Source organism: Oreochromis niloticus, linkage group LG10, assembly GCF_001858045.2.
Source record: "Oreochromis niloticus isolate F11D_XX linkage group LG10, O_niloticus_UMD_NMBU, whole genome shotgun sequence".
In the NCBI taxonomy this organism is placed as follows: Eukaryota; Metazoa; Chordata; class Actinopteri; order Cichliformes; family Cichlidae; genus Oreochromis; species Oreochromis niloticus.
Genome location: NC_031975.2, coordinates 5,958,365 through 5,975,675, shown reverse-complemented (window position 1 = coordinate 5,975,675; position 17,311 = coordinate 5,958,365).

Below are 17,311 nucleotides of genomic sequence, written 5' to 3'. Positions count from 1 at the left end.
CTTTGAATGGGGAGTATTGAGACCTTGTGTCACTCCGAGGCAAATTGCGAAAAAACGGTAAATCTCACAATAAAGATAGTGACATTGTCTGAAAGCCAGCAAAAATACCTACGTTTTGATGTCTAATTTGTGGGGATTGAGTGGAAATTGAGTGAGTAGCAAGAAGTTGTTTAGACATGAAGAGAAAATTCAGAACGCACCAGCACTCACTCTGACTTAATTGCATAGCAACCATAGCAACGCATGTATTTTCTGAAAAATCACAATTTTGCAACTGAAAACTTAAAGAGAGATAAGATTAAAACGGTAGAAGATCTGAAAAAGCTGAATCAGACAGGAATAGCCAAATAATCTGAGAACATTTTAAAGTTTGAATGGAGTTTCTAGGTGAAAGCATGAGGACGTAGTTAAGTTTCAAAGACAAGCAAGTTTTAGCAGAATTGTGGAAGTTTCCCATTCATTTCAATGGGACAAATTAAAGGAAAAAAGTGTAATATTTTAAAAAGTATAAGAGTAATAAACACCAAAAGTCATAGCTGGAATTAGCAGAAAGGGCAGAACAGTATAGAGTTTGAACTGAGAAAATCGGCTGAAAACTGGAGGAGTAGTTAAGTGCCGAAAAACGTACGGAAGCAACAGGAATAATAAAGAATAAAGAGAAACAGGAAAACAATAGTGTGGAAGCCCTTTAGGGCATCCACACAATAAAGAATAAAGAGAAACAGGATCTCAATAGTGTGGAAGCCCTTTTAGGGCATCCACACAACTAGAAAAATTTGCATTTCCTGCGAAAATGCTGTGTGGATGCCTTAACGCTGAAGCTGTCTGCTGAAAATGACTGAAAAAGATGAAAAGCTGCAAAAATTGTATGGCAGTAAAGAAACTGAAAAATTATGCTGAAAACAAGTGAAAAAACAGAAACTTTTGCTGAAAAGAGGTGGAAAGGCAATGATTCTGCTTAAAAGGGGTAAAGAAGTTCAAATTTGTACTGAAAAGAGGAGAGGTGAAAAGGTTTCTTCTGAAATGAGCAGAAGATACTGAGATTTGTACTGATAAGAGGTGAAAGGCTGAAAATTCTGCTTAAAATAGGTGAATCAGCAGAATTTCTACTAAAAAGAGGTAAAGAAGTAGTTGCACTGAAAAAAGGTGAATCAGCAGAATGTCTGCTGAAAAAGAGATTTCTGTTGAAAACACCTGAAAAATCTGGAATTTGTGCTGAAAAGGGGTGAAAAAACTCACAATTCTGCTGAAACGGGGTGAAGAAGAGATGTTTGGCTGTTGAGAAGAGTTAAATAAGTTGAACTGACAAATGTGATGATATGGCACAAATACTATGATTGGGTACAAATACTATAATTTGGCACAAGTACTATGATTTAGTACAAATACTGTGATTTGGCAGAAATAGTATGACTTGGCAATAATACTGTGTTTTAGCACAACTACTGAGATTTGATTGAAATACTATGATTTAGAAAAGATATTATGACTTTGTACAAATACAATGTTTTGGCACAAATAATATGATTTGGTTCAGATGCTATGATTTGAAACAAATACTATGATTTGGGAGAAATACTATTATTTAGTTGAAATACTATGATTTTCCACATAACAGATATATGATGATGTTGCAGACATTCTGGTTTTACACAAATACTATAATGTGGCAGAAATACTATGTTTTAGCACAAATACTATGATTTGCTATAAATACTATGATTTGGCACATATACTGTATTCAGCAGATATACCATAACAAAATAGAGAGTCTACGACTTAGTAATAATACTATAACATAATAGATATACTATGATTTTGCAGACAGTCTATGTTTTTGCACAACTAGCACAATGTGGCAGAAATACTATGATTTGGCACAAGTACTATGATTTAGTAGAAATACTCTTTTGGCACAAATACTATGTTTCAGTACAAATACTATGATTTGGCAATAATACTGCGTTTCAGCACAGCTACTGAGATTTGATTGAAATACTATGATTTAAAAGAAATACTATGATTTCGTACAAATACTATGTTTTGGTTCGAATACTATGATTTGCAAAAAATAGTATGATTTGCACAAGTACCATGATTTAGTACAAATACTACGAATTGGCAGAAATACTGTGACTTAGTAGTAATACTTTAACATAACAGATATACTGTGATTTTGCAGAGATAGTATGTTTTTGTACATATACTACGATTTTGCTCAAATACTATGAAATTGCAGTAATACTATGATTTTGAAGGAATACTATGAATAGGTAGAAATACTATGCCTTAGTAGTAATACTATAACACAACACATATACTGTGATTTAACAGACAATATGTTTTTGCAAAAATAATACGATTTCGCTCAAATACTATGAAATTGCAGTAATACTTTGATTTTGAAGGAATACTATATATAGGTAGAAATACTATGCCTTAGTAGTAATACTATAACATAACAGACATACTGTGATTTTGCAGACATAGAATTTTTTTTTGCACAAATACTACGATTTTGCTCAAATACTATGAAATTGCAGTAATACTATGATTTTGAAGGAATACTATGATTAGGGAGAAATACTATGCCTTAGTAGTAGTACAATAACATAACACATATACTGTGATTTAGCAGACATAGTATGTTTTTGCACAAATACTACGATTTTGCTCAAATACTCCGAAATTGCAGTGATACTCTGATTTTGAAGGAATACTACAATTTGGCAGAAATACTATGTTTGGGCGCAAATACTATGATTTGCTATAAATACTATGATTTGGCACAAATACTATGATTTAGCAGAAATACTATGTTTTAACATGAATAATGTCTTTTGACAGAAATTTCTGCTAAAAGGTACTATTTCTGCTTTTTAGCAGAAATACTGTAATTTTGCATAAATACTTTGATTTGGGATAAATACTATGATTTGGCAGATATATTGTATTCAGCAAATATACTATAACATAACAGACATTCCTCCACTTAGTAGTAATACTATAACATAAAATAAATGTTATGGTTTTGCCCAAAAAACATGATTTGGCACAAACAACATGATTTTTCAAAAAATACTATGATTTAGCAGAAATACTATGATTGAGCAGAAGTACTAAGATGTAGTAGAAGTACTTTGATTTAGCACAAATACTATTATGGAGGAGTAATGCTTTAACATGGGAGAGATATTGATACACACACACACATACACAGAGAGCAAAGTGTACAGGGGCTGTTAAGAGTCTGGGCTTGGTATATCTAGGTCAGCTAAATTGGCTGCACCTGCTGTAATCAGCACTTACACACACAGACACAGAGAGAGCTATGGGTTTCCTTCAGTGTATTTCTCACATTCAGGATTCCCCTCGAACAAATGGCCATAATTTCCTAACCGTAGGGGCTAGAACGGTCATTCTGACACCGTTTTGTTCAGAAGAGATGGGGAAATCTGCAGGTCTTCATAATTCAGAGATAAAATATAAATTATTGAAGATATATGACTTGTAATACACTGTAACTGAGTAGAGGCAAAGCAAAACTGCCTTGACCTGCCCTCAAACAACGTTTTGTAACTCTAAATCTATATGGAGCATCAAAATCATTCTTTCACCGTAAGAAACAGCAGGCTTTCTTACGGTGACCTGGAAATTTTCAGGTCTCTGTTGAAATCCATCAAAAAGATCTGACGAGAGAAAAAAGTGCCTCATTTCCAGAGTTTGAAATCTGAACAGATCGGAGCGAGGGACAAATTTCCTATCCTCAAACAAGTGTAATTCATGGCCAAACGGTAATAGGTGAGGAAGAAATTCTTGAATTGTGAGCATCAGGGATGTCTGAAGATATATTGGCACAAGCCTCATGTCTCAACTTTGTTTCGTTAAGGAGATATGACGATTTGAAAATGCCTCTCATTTGAGAAATCCAGCGCTGATTTTGAACAAACTCTCCATTGACTTTGTATGGAGACTTTTCCGACCTTGTGTTGCTCTGAGGAGATTTGCAAAAAATCTATAAGTCCCACAACAATGATGGTGACATTTTCTGAAAGCCAGCAAAAATACCTACGTTTTGATGTATAATTTGTGGGGGTTGAATGGAAATTGAGCGAGTAGCAAGAAGTTGTTCAGACATGAAGAGAAAATTCAGAATGGATGAGTGCACACTGTAATTTAATTGCATAGCAACAATAACAACGCATGTATTTTCTGAAAAATCACAATTTTGCAACTGAAAACTTAAAGAGGTATAAGATTAAAACGGTAGAAGATCTGAAAAAGCTGAATCACACAGGAATAGCCCAATAATCTGAGAACATTTTACAGTTTGAATGGAGTTTCTAGGTGAAAGTATGACAAAGTAGTTAAGTTTCAAAAACAAGCAAGTTTTAGCAGAATTGTGGAAGTTTTCCATTCATTTCAATGGGACAAATTAAAGGAAAAAAGTGTAATATTTTAAAAAGTATAATAGTAATAAACACCAAAAGTCATAGCAGGAATTAGCAGAAAGAGCAGAACAGTATAGAGTTTGAACGGAGAAAATCGGCTGAAAACTGAAAGAGTAGTTAAGTGCCGAAAAATGGGGGAGCAACCAGAATAAAGTAAAGATAAAGAATAAAGAGAAACAGGATCTCAATAGTGTGGATGCTTCCAGCATCCACACAATAAAGAGAAACAGGAAAACAATTGTGTGGAAGCCCTTTAGGGCATCCACACAACTAGAAAAATTTGCATTTCCTGCGAAAATGCAGTGTGGATGCTGTAACGCTGAAGCTGTCTGCTAAAAATAGCTGAAAAAGCTGAAAAGTAGCAAAAAATTGTAATATATTTGGAGAAGCATAAGAACTTAGCAAAAATGTAAAAACTTAGCAGAACTGCAATAATGTAAAGAAAACATAATACTCGGCAGAAATAAAATAACCTAGCAGAACTTAGCAGAAATATTGTAACTTAGCAGAAACATGATAACTTCTCAGAAATACAGAAATTTAGCAAATATGGTACAAGATTACAGAGATACTTTATTTAAACAAAAATACCTAAACACTGCAGAAATACTGTGATTTAGGACAAATACTACAACATAGCAGAAATGCTGTGATTCAGCAAATATACTATTCTATGGCACAAATAGAATGAATATGCTCAAATAATATGATTTTGCTCAAAAACTATGATTTAGCAATAATACTAAGATTTGGCAGAAATACTATGCTAGGGCACAAATACTATAATTAATTACAAGTACAATAACATAGCAGAACTATCAAGATTTGGCGGAAATACTTTTAGTTTTAGCAGTAATACTATGATTTGGTAGAAATACTATAATTACACAGAAATATTATATTTACGTCAAATCCTATAAAATAGCAGAAATAGTATGATTTAGCACAAATGCTGTATTTAGCACAAATCTTATAAAATACCAGAAATAATATGATTTAGCAGAAATGCTGTATTTAGCACAAATACTGAAAAGCAGCAGAAATGCTATGACTTAGCACAATAGTAATTAGTTAAATAGAAAAATTGGAAAAGCAAAATGGACAGCTGAAAAAATCCTGAACATGCTAAGGGTCCCTCAAATATAATTGTTAAATGAAAAGAAATCAGCAAAAAAAAGTATAACAGTCACACAATCAGAAATATGTACACATATGGAAACACACATGCACAGAGAGACACACACAGGATCAAATTCAGTCAACCAGTTTAAATATATTGAATTTAAATCATACAATAAGATGCTTCCATAAAAAGGCTCTCTCGCCCTCTCTCTCTCTCTCTCTCTGTCACACACACACACACACACACACACACACACACACACACAAGATCCAATTCAGTCAACCAGTCTAAATATATTGAATTTGAATCTTACAATGAGATCATCCCATAAAAAGGCTTTCTCTCTCTCTCTCTCTCTCTCTCTCTCTCTCTCTGTCACACACACACACACACACACACACACACACACACAGGGAGAGAGAAGTAAGTTTCTAGCTCAGTCAAGCAGCCTGGGAGCTGCTGAATTTGAATCCACCAATCAGAGAGGCTGTATACTTTTTCCCGCCAAAACAGGTGCAGCCGTTTTTACACACACAGAGCACAGAGAGACAGGATTTCTGCAGTGAATTTCTCATAGTGAGGATTCCTCTCAAACAAATGGCCATAATTTCCTAACCGTAGGGGCTAGAACGGTCATTCTTACACCGTTTTGTTCAGAAGAGATCAGGGAATCTTAAAGTGTTGACAATTTATCATTAAAATATGAATTATTAAAGATATTTGACTTCTAATGCACCATAACTGAGTAGAGCAAAGCAAAAACTGCCTTGACTTGCCCTCAAACAACGCTTTCTAACTCTAAATCTATTTGGAGTATCAATATCATTTTTTCACCGTAAGAGACAGCAGGCTTTGGTGAACAATCTTGGAAATTTTCAGGTCTCTGTTGATATCCATTAAAAAGATATGACGAGAGAAAAAAGTGGATCATTTCCAGAGTTTGAAATCTGAAGAAATCTGAGCGAAGGACGAATTTCCTACCCTCAAACAAGTCTAACTCATTTCAGAACGGTAATAGGTGAGAAAGAAATTCTTGAATTGTGAGTGTCAGGAGTGTCTGAAGATATACTGGGACAAGCCTCATGTTTTAACTTCGCTTCGTTAAGGAGATATGACGATTCGAATATGCCTCTCATTACAGAAATCAAGCTGTGATTTTGAACAAGCTCTCCATTGACTTTCTATGGGGATTTTTGAGACTTTGTGTTGGTCTGAGGAGATTTGCCAAAATTCTATAAATCTCACAACAATGATGGCGACATTTTCTGAAAGCCAGCAAAAATACCTACGTTTTGATGTATAATTTGTGGAAGTTGAGTGAAAATTGAGCAAGTAGCAAGAAGTTGTTCGGACATGAAGAGAAGACTGCAAAACCTTCAGTGGCACACTGGAAGCCAAGTGCATAGCAACCATAACAACGCATGTATTTTGTGAAAAATCACAATTTTGCAACTCAAAACTTTAAGAGGCATAAAAGTAAAACGGTAAAAGATTTGAAAAAGCTGATTTATTCCTGAATAGCCCAATAATTGGAGAACATTTTAAAGTTTGAATGGTTATTCTACGTGAAAGTAGGAAAAAGTAGTTAAGTTTCAAAAACAAGCAAATTTTAGCAGAATTGCAGAAGTTTCCCATTCATTTCAATGGGACAAATTAAGCTTAATATTTTAAAAAGTATAATAGTATAAAATACCAAAAGACATAGCCATCATTAGCAGAAATAGCAGAATAGTTTAAAATTTGAACGGTGAAAATCGGCTGAAAATTGTGGAAGTAGATCCACGGCGAAAAGTGTACGGAAGTCCCAAGAGGAACTCAATAGTGTGGATGCTTAAAGCATCCACACAATAAAGAGAAACAGGAACTCAATAGTGTGGATGCTTAAAGCATCCACAGAATAAAGAGAAACAGGAACTCAATAGTGTGGATGCCTCCAGCATCCACACAACTAGAAAAATTTGCATTTCCTGCGAAAATGCTGTGTGGATGCCTTAACGCTGAAGTTGGCTGCTGAAAAAGCTGAAAAAGCTGAAAATTTGCAAAAAGTTATATGGGGATGCAGAAACTGGAAATTCTGCAGAAAACAGGTGAAGAAGCAGAATTTTTTTTGCTGAAAAGAGGTGAAAAGCCAAAAATTCTACTGAAAGGGGTAAAGACGGAGAAATCTTTGCTGAAAAGTAGTGGAAAAAAAATGTTACCCTGAGCAGGATTCGAAACTGGCCCTTCTGGTCTAGAGACAGCTACTCATCTCACTGAGCCAAACTCATTCTGACCAAGAATAGGTGGAGAGACTGCCAATTTTGCTGAAATGAGGAGAAGCTGCTGAGAATTGTGCTGATAAGAGGTGAAAAGGCTGAAAATTTTGCAGAAGAGTTGAATAAGCAAAATTCTGAAAATTCTGCTGAAAAGAGGTCAATCAGCATAATTTCTGCTGAAAAGAGGTGAATGAGCAAAATTCTGCTGAAAAGAGGTTTTTGCTTAAAACAGCTGAAAAAGCTGGGATTTGTGCTGAAAAGTGGTGAAAAAACTGGAAAATTCTGGTGAAAAGGGGTGAAGAATCTGACATTTGTGTTAAAAAGAGTTAAAACAATGTAATTATGCACTGAAAAAAATAGTTGCCATAAGCGGGATTTGAACCCGGGCCTCCCGCTCTGAGAACTGCTGCTCATCTCACTGAGCTAAAACACAGCTCACTCCAGGGAGCAAAATCAGTGACCACATTGATAATGTGTTCCATTCATTTCAATGGTCAAATGTCATAGCACACATTAGCAGAAATAGCAGAATTTTTTTAAAGTCTGAACATAGTATTTATACTATAACATAGTATTTCTTCTAAATCATAATATTTGAACAAAATGATAGTATTTCTGCCAAATCACAGTATTTCTGGTAAATCACAGTGTTTGTGCCAAATCACAGTATTTGTACCAAATCATACTACTTGTGACAAATCATACAATTTGTGCTGAAACATTGATTTATGTATGATTTATGATTTAGCAGAAACACTGGGACTTGGTAGAAATACTATGATTTACATGAAATACTTTGACTTAGCAGAAATACTATAATCAAGCAAAAAGTACTACAGCATAAATTCAGAAATTCTATCATTGAGTAAAATTACTAGGATTTAGCAGAAATACTATGATTTGGCACAAATACTATGTTTTAGCACAAAAAATATGTTTTGGCTCAAAAACTTTTATTTTGCAGTTATACTATGATTTGGAAGAAAAACTATGCTTTGGAAGAAATACTATGCTTTGGAACAAATACCATGATTTGGCAGAAATACTATGAGCAGTAATAATATAACATAGCAGAAATACTATTATTTGGGTGAATGCTATTGTTTGGCACAAACACTATGATTTAGCACTGTACAGAATGGTGTACGTCAGTTTAATGCTGGGTGGTGCTGCAATAGTAGCTATCCTCGGTCAGAAGGAGAGGCTGGCATCCAGGGATTAGATTACCACAGGTGGAGTTTATTGGCAGTCAGATGGATGTTACAGGGAGATATGGCATACAGTAGGAGGATGTGGAGGGGTGATATGGTGTGGTTTCTATGATTAAGAACAGGGTATACATTACAACATGAATACGGATTAAAGATTAAAGAAACTGGCAACAAATTCCTCCACTACAAACCAGTCTGATACCACTTCTTGCAGTGTTCACATTTACTAAGGCACTACCCAAAAGGCGTCACAAGAGGGCACTCCAACACAAGAGATGACCTATGTACACTGATGCACTTAGTAACAGTCAGCCTCCTACTTAGCCACTACGTAATACAGCGATATTACAGTGTACAAATTCACATAAATATGATTTGGCAGAAATACTAAACTTTGGCACAAATACTATAATTGAGTACAAGTACTCTAAGATAACAGAAATACTATGATTTAGCAGAAATACAATGTTTTTGCAGAAACACTGTAACTTCACTCAAATACTATGAGATAGCAGTAATACTATGATTTGGCAGAAATGCTACGTTTTAGTACAAATACTATGACAAAGCAGAAATACTATGACTTAGAAGTAATACTATCACAAAAGGGATTCCTCAAAATACAATGAAATTGCAGTAATTCTATGATTTGGCAGAAATACGGTACTTCATACAAATACAATGCTTTGGTACAAATACTATATTTTGGTTTGAATACTATGATTTGCAACAAATACTATGATTTGGCACGAGTAGTATGATTTAGTACAAATACTACGAATTGGCAGAAATACTGCGACTTAGTAGTAATACTATAACATAACAGATATACTGTTATGTTGCAGACAGTCTATGTTTTTGCACAAATACCACAATATGGCAGAAATACTAGGTTTTAGCACAAATACTATGATTTGGTATAAATACTATGTTTTGGCACATATACCTTATTCAGCAGATATACTATAACATAACAGAAATTCTACGACATAGTAGTAATACTATAACATAACAGAAATATTAATTGGGCACAAATACTATAATTTGGCACAAGTACCATGTTTTGGCAAAATCCCATAATTTGGCACAAATACTATGATATGGCAGAAATAATATGATTGGGTACAAATACTATGATTGGGCAGAAATACTATGTTTCAGTACAAATACTATGATTTAGCAGAAATACTATGTTTTAACATAAATACTATTTTTTGGCAGAAATTTCTGCTAAAAGGTACTATTTCTGCCTTTTGGCAGAAATACTGTAATTTGGCATAAATACTATGATTTGGGATAAATACTATGATTTGACAGATATACTATATTCAGCATATATACTATAACATAACAGAAATACTTCCACCTAGTAGTAATACTATAATATATCAGAAATATTATGATTTGGCCCCAAACCATGATTTGGCACAAATACCATGACTTTGCAAAAATACTATGATTTAGCAGAAATACTATGATTGAGCAGAAGTACTAAGATGTAGTAGAAGTACTTTGATTCAGCAGAAATACTATTATGGAGGAGTAATACTTTAACATGAGAGAAATATTGATACTCACACACATACACAGAGCGCAAAGTGAACAGGAGCTGTTAAGAGTCTGGGCTTGGTATATCTAGGTCAGTTAAATTAGCTGCACCTGCTGTAATCAGCCCTCACACACACAGACACAGAGAGAGGTGTGAGTTTTCTTCAGTGTATTTCTGACATTCAGGATTCCCCTCGAACAAATGGCCATAATTTCCTAACCGTAGGGGCTAGAATGGTCGTTCTGACACCGTTTTGTTCAGAAGAGATGGGGGAATCTGCAGGTCTTCTTAATTCAGAGATAAAATATAAATTATTGAAGATATATGACTTGTAATACACTGTAACTGAGTAGAGGCGAAGCAAAACTGCCTTGACTTGCCCTCAAACAACGTTGTGTAACTCTAAATCTATAAGGAGCATCAAAATCATTCTTTCACCGTAAGAAACAGCAGGCTTTGGTGAACAGTCATGGAAATTTTCAGGGCTCTGTAGAAATCCATCAAAATGATATGACGAGAGAAAAAAGTGCCTCATTTCCAGAGTTGGAAATCTGAAGAAATCTGAGCGAGGGACAAATTTCCTACCTTCAAACAAGTGTAATTCATGGCCAAACGGTAATAGGTGAGGAAAAAATTCTTGAATTGTGAGCATCAGGAGTGTCTGAAGATATACTGGCACAAGCCTCATGTCTTAACTTTACTTTGTTAAGGAGATATGACAATTTGAAAATGCCTCTCATTAGAGAGTCCCAGCGCTGATTTTGAACAGACTCTCCATTGAGTTTCTATGGAGAGTTTTCAGACTTTGTGTTGCTCTGAGGCGATTTGATAAAAATCTATAACTTCCACAACAGTGATAGTGACATTTTCTGAAAGCCAGCAAAAATACCTACGTTTTGATGTATAATTTGTGGGGGGTGAGTGGAAATTGAGCGAGTAGCAAGAAGTTGTTGGGACATGAAGAGAAAATTCAGAACAGACCAGCGCTCACTCTGAGTTAATTGCATAGCAACCATAGCAACGCCTGTATTTTCTGAAAAATCACAATTTTGCAACTGAAAACTTAAAGAGGTATAAGAGTAAAATGGTAGAAGATCTGAAAAAGCTGAATCAGACATGAATAGCCTAATAATTAGAGAACATTTTAAAGTTTGAATGGAGTTTCTAGGTGAAAGTATGATGAAGTAGTTAAGTTTCAAAAGCAAGAAGGTTTTAGCAGAATTGTGGAAGTTTCCCATTCATTTCAATGGGACAAATTAAAGGAACAAAGTGTAATATTTTAAAAAGTATAATAGTAATAAACACCAAAAGATATAGCGATCATTAGCAGAAATAGCAGAATAGTTTGAACGGAGAAAATCGGCTGAAAACTGAGGGAGTAGTTAAGCGCCAAAAAACGTACGGAAGCAACTAGAATAAAGTAGAATAAAGAATAAAGAGAAACAGGAACTCAATAGTGTGGAAGCCCTTTTAGGGCATCCACACAACTAGAAAGTGCATTTTCTGAAGAAGCTTCAGTGTGAATGCTTGAATCTGAATGTATGCACTGAAATGAATTAATTGCTGAATTTTAAATTAAAAATGTTGAATGAGATTAAAAAAAACGAATTTAACCTGAAAACAAAAGTGCTTAACCGCTAAAAGCTGAAGGTTACACAGAAGAAGAAGTTGGAAAAAAGCTGAAAATGTTTTAATTGTAAATTAGAAAAACCTAAGAAATGAGAAAAGAACATTTAGAGTCAGAAAACATCTGAATGAATATTAAAGGTTCATATTCTATGAATCACTGGATGACTAAAATGTGATCCCTCCGCTTGGATCCACACAGTTTGAAAAATTTAAAAGTCTGAGCTTTGAAAGACACGGTGTTGGAAAGAGAACAACGATGGTGACATTTTGAGGGTAAAATGATGGCTGTAGAGTAAACACTGTGGACACAGCAGCAGTTGAAAGAGAAATGTTTAAGATGAATCTTGGCACACTGAGAGAGAGCTCGTTAGGCAGGCAGGTGTGAGCCTGCACCCAATGGCTCCATACACACGCACAGACATGCACCTCACTTTTGCTGCTTAAAATGAACAGAAAAGTCAGCCCCAAACAAATCACTCCCAAATGAAAAGTACATGTCGTATTGACAAAATTCTTTCACCGTGAGCGGCAGCAATGTCTAGTCTACCGAATTCTCAGTTTTCATGCCTGTGGAGTTTATTATATGGACGTGGTGACAGTGGAAAGACACCATGCTCTTCTGATTTTCAAACGAACCTTCTGAGCCATTTTAACATTAGAGTCTATGGAAGAGTTGGAGCGAGGAGGCTGCGCATTGGTGACATTTATGAAAGAACCATAACACCTAGTACAATTAGTAAACACATTGGATGAAAGAGGACAATGATGGCTACGATTTGAGGGTAAAATCATACCTGTAGAGCAAATGCCGCGGACACGGCAGCAGTTTTAAAAAAGATTTTAAGATTAATTTTTTTTTCTCTTCTCACTCTAGCAGTTGAGCTGTCTCACTCTAGCCCCAACATTCCGTCCCATACACACCCATTATAAACTCTGAAACGGGTGAAAAAACATCATGAAACTTAAACTGGAACTGAAGAAAAAGTATAATAGATATTGAAAAGATAAATACAAGTTGAATAGTTCAATGTCTTGGCTTCATTTTAAAGTTTGAATGGTGGCTCTATGTCAACCTATGTGGAAGTAGTTAGAGTTGAAACAGGAGTAAGTTGAATGAGCATTTGAAGATTCTCCCATTGAAATACATTATAAATTTTTGTTGAATAAAGTTGAATAATTTAAAGAATATAGAAATTAAAAATGAGAAAAATACAAGCACACATGTCCAAAAGAAGAAGAATCTAACGGTGGTTGAATGGTTTTTCTAAGTTAAACTGTGTTGAAGGAGATAGATGCCGAAAAACGTACGGAATATGAAAAGTAGAAGAACAATACTGTGGATGCTTAATAAGCATCCACACTAATAATAAAGAAACAGAAGAACAATACTGTGAATGCTTTTACAAGCATTCACACTAATAAAATAGAAAAATAAAGATTACAACAACAATACTGTGAATGCTTTTCAAGCATTCACACTAATAAACTGCTTCAACCAGCCCTTAAATTCAGGGTTTGATTCCCACTCTTTTCTGTATTTTTGAGTGTACAGTTTAGACTGAGACATGATGAGCTAGCTAGCTAGGTGTTTAGCTTATGTCACAGAGAGGCACACACACAATGGAGGAAATGAGTAAGTTACTGTGTTGGAATGATGTTTTAGTGCACTGATATAGTTTAGACAAAGAAAAATGTACATTTACCGGCTTTGCTCATGTGCGATTCATTTGCAGTTTGTACGCGTAAGGGTGAACATCTCCTGCTCTGACAGCAGCTGGGGGTGACTGCTGCGTGAGGACTATCCACCGCCTGTAAGCGCTTTGACACGGGCGATGTGCCCATGGAAGCACCAGCTGCTTGTTGTGAGTAAGAGCGATTTGTGGTTTCATGTCAAAAAGTCGTCATAAGTCTACTATAACACCAGCAAAAGTTGCCAGATTTGTCACTAGTCACTTTTTAGAAAAAAAGTCGGTAAGGGGGTCTGAAAACTCGCTAAATATAGCGACAAAGTCGGTAGGTTGGCAACACTGTGCGTGATGCGCACATGACCACTGATGCGCTCATTCCCTTTGGGTGCGCTTGATTCTTGCCTCTTGACTAGGGTGACCATATTTTGATTTCCAAAAAAGAGGACACTTTGCTCAGTCATGAAGAACTTTTTTAAAGAAACATATTTAACATATTTAAACGATGCCTTCTCTGTGCAGTTACTGAATTGTGAAATAAAATGTGTCATATAGGCTTTTACAAGTCAACAAGTGCAAAAAAAATAACTTCAAAACCTCTGGAATTAAATAATGGTACAGAAATAATGCCTCATCTGCATAAGAAAAATTACCAGTACTAGGGTGGTATGAGGGCTGGACTGGGACAAAAAATTGACCAGGGCATTTTGACTAGAGACCGGCCCACCAGGTATTATAGGAAAAGCCATAAAGCCTTTGAATGAAAACAAACGCTGTTGTGACAGTGATGTACACTGTCTTGTTGGTATATGTATGATTTCTAGACATTTTACATCAGATAAAAACTTTGGTTGTAAGATTCAGATAATTATTTATTAAAAAGCTAGACATTTTAAATGAGAATAAGAAAGAAAGGTATTTCTTTGTGCCCCCCTTTCCCTGTTAATGCCCAAGCTGGCCCCCTGGCAAAACTTTGCTAGAGCTGCCCCTGCACAGTTACCAGCTGTAAGCTAGTTAGAAAAAGGATCCTGGTGTTATTTGTCTCTCAGAAACAGGTTCATAACTTCCCTTCAACTCATTCATGTCACCTAAAAGGTAAACCTGTTTCTCCATCACCTGTTAAGCTCTGATGATTCAGTGAGGACATCTCCTGGTTTCATCTTCATGTTTCCCTCTCACCACATATCCAAACTGATATCATATCACTATCATAACATCATAGCACCCACCCAGCTGTATAGAAACTCCGTCATGCTAGCTAGTACGCAGTACGAGTTATTGTAACTGACTGTAAAAAGTCAGCACAACGAAAATAAACTACACCTAAACTTGGTTTATATCTGACTGATTTTTACACATCGGCCAGCATCTGGCCAATCCACCACCTTTCATTGTTTATACCGTTACAACAACAACAACAACAACAAAACCATCGGCCGTAAAAACGAAAAATCACCATTGGCCCACCGGTGGTCAGTCCAGCTATGGTCGGTACGAGGGAAATTTCTTTCGCAGTTCGTCTGAAAAGATGCACTTGCGCTTTGGGATCTTTTAAACATCAGTAGGTGCATTGCTGCGCGCTGTCAGTCCCGTCTGTGAGCGCAGAACAAGCGCTCACAAAGCAGCAGTTCGGGGTTGACGTTGTCGTGTTATTCAATTATACGTGGGTCCACTGTATGATTCATAACCAGCTTTTTATTTTCCGTTCTTACTCTGTTCAACATAACATTCCATTTTATTCAAAACCCACAGGTTTTCCTGTCGGAATACAGGAAAACCTGGACATTTTTATCAATCTCGAAAATCCCCCCAGACGCCCCGGACAGAACATGAAAACTGGACATGTCCGGGGAAAAGAGGACGGTTGGTCACCCTACTCTAGACATCCTGAGGCCGAGTCAGCAGGGAATTTGCACAACTCTCTTGCTGCTGAATTTAACATTCTTGAACAAGTCACCTATATAGTCTGTCAAAACCCGAACGTGAAGTCATATTGCCTTAGATTTCTATCCATCCTTGTCTCTCCTTAGTGCATGATATAAGGATATAAGGAAAAAAAGGATATAACACTTTGCCCCTGCATAGACTTCCATAACCTAAGCAAAATCACAGTAAAAAACAAATACCCCTTACCTGTCCTCGTCTCAGCATTTGAACTCCTTCAAAGCACGACTATCAACACAAAACTGGATCTCTGCAACACTCATTATTTGGTAAGGATCAGGAAACGAGATGAATGGGAAACTGCATTCAATACATATCTTGGCTATTCTGAGTATTTTGTAATGCCATTTCGTTCGACAAATGCTACAGCTGTGTTTCAAACCCTGGATAATGATGTCCTACAGGGCTTCATCAATCTTTTTGTGTTTATCTACCTTGCGGAGATATTTATCTTCTCGAAGTCTCTCCAGGAGCACAAGACACAGGTCCATCTGTTCCTCCAGCGCATCTTGGAAAACCCACTCTATGAAAAGGGAAAAATATGTGAGCTTCACGTTGAGTTTGTCTTTCTTGGGATTCACTGTAGGAAGAGGGCAACTGAAGACTCATTGGGTGAAAGTTAAGGCCATGGTAGACTTTCCCATTCCCACGGACTTAAAGCAGCTGCAAAGGTTCCTTGGTTTTGGCAACACCCATCTTTGGCCTTTCCATTAACTAGTCTCACCTCTCCCAAGGACCCTCTTCAGTGGAGTTCTGCTGCCCAAGCCGTCTTGGACAAGCTGAAGCAGCTCTTTGTCACAGCACGCATTCTCGTACAACAGAACCTGAGTGACAGTTCATTGTGGAGGTGTCATGGTCCGGGGAAGTGTCTTGTTTTTTGGTGTTTTTCCACTGGGCTCCTGCACCTTGGCCTTGCCTGTTTGGTGGGGTCTGCCACTGGTGTCGGCCCAGTCTCACCTGCAAGCCATCAGCAGCAATCAGCCATTCTGCATTTAAGGGCGGTGTGGACTACAAAATTTAATTCAAATTTTATTTGTCACATACATAATCATACACAGTACGACATACAATGAAATACTTATTGCTGTGCAATTCCCTGCCAAATACAAGAAAAAACCTAACAATCACTTAAAAGTTAAAGTTAAAGTTAAAAATCAAAATTAACAAAGGTGTGCAAATCAGCAGTGTGCAGATTGACAGTGAACAGTCAAAAAGAACAGCTAATGAGATATGTTATTGTGAGTTTGTTATTAAGTGCATGTATAGCTATGTGATATGAGAGAGACCAGATCAGAAGTACATTATTATTGTTGTTATTAAGTGCATGTGCAATAGTGTGTAGAGATATATAGAGAATCCAGTCCTACACCTGGTTCAGGGCCCGAATAGCCTGGCAGAAGAAGCTCATATTCTCCCCCTCATTCTCTCTGTGTTGGCCTTAAGGGAACGAAAGCGCTTTCCTGA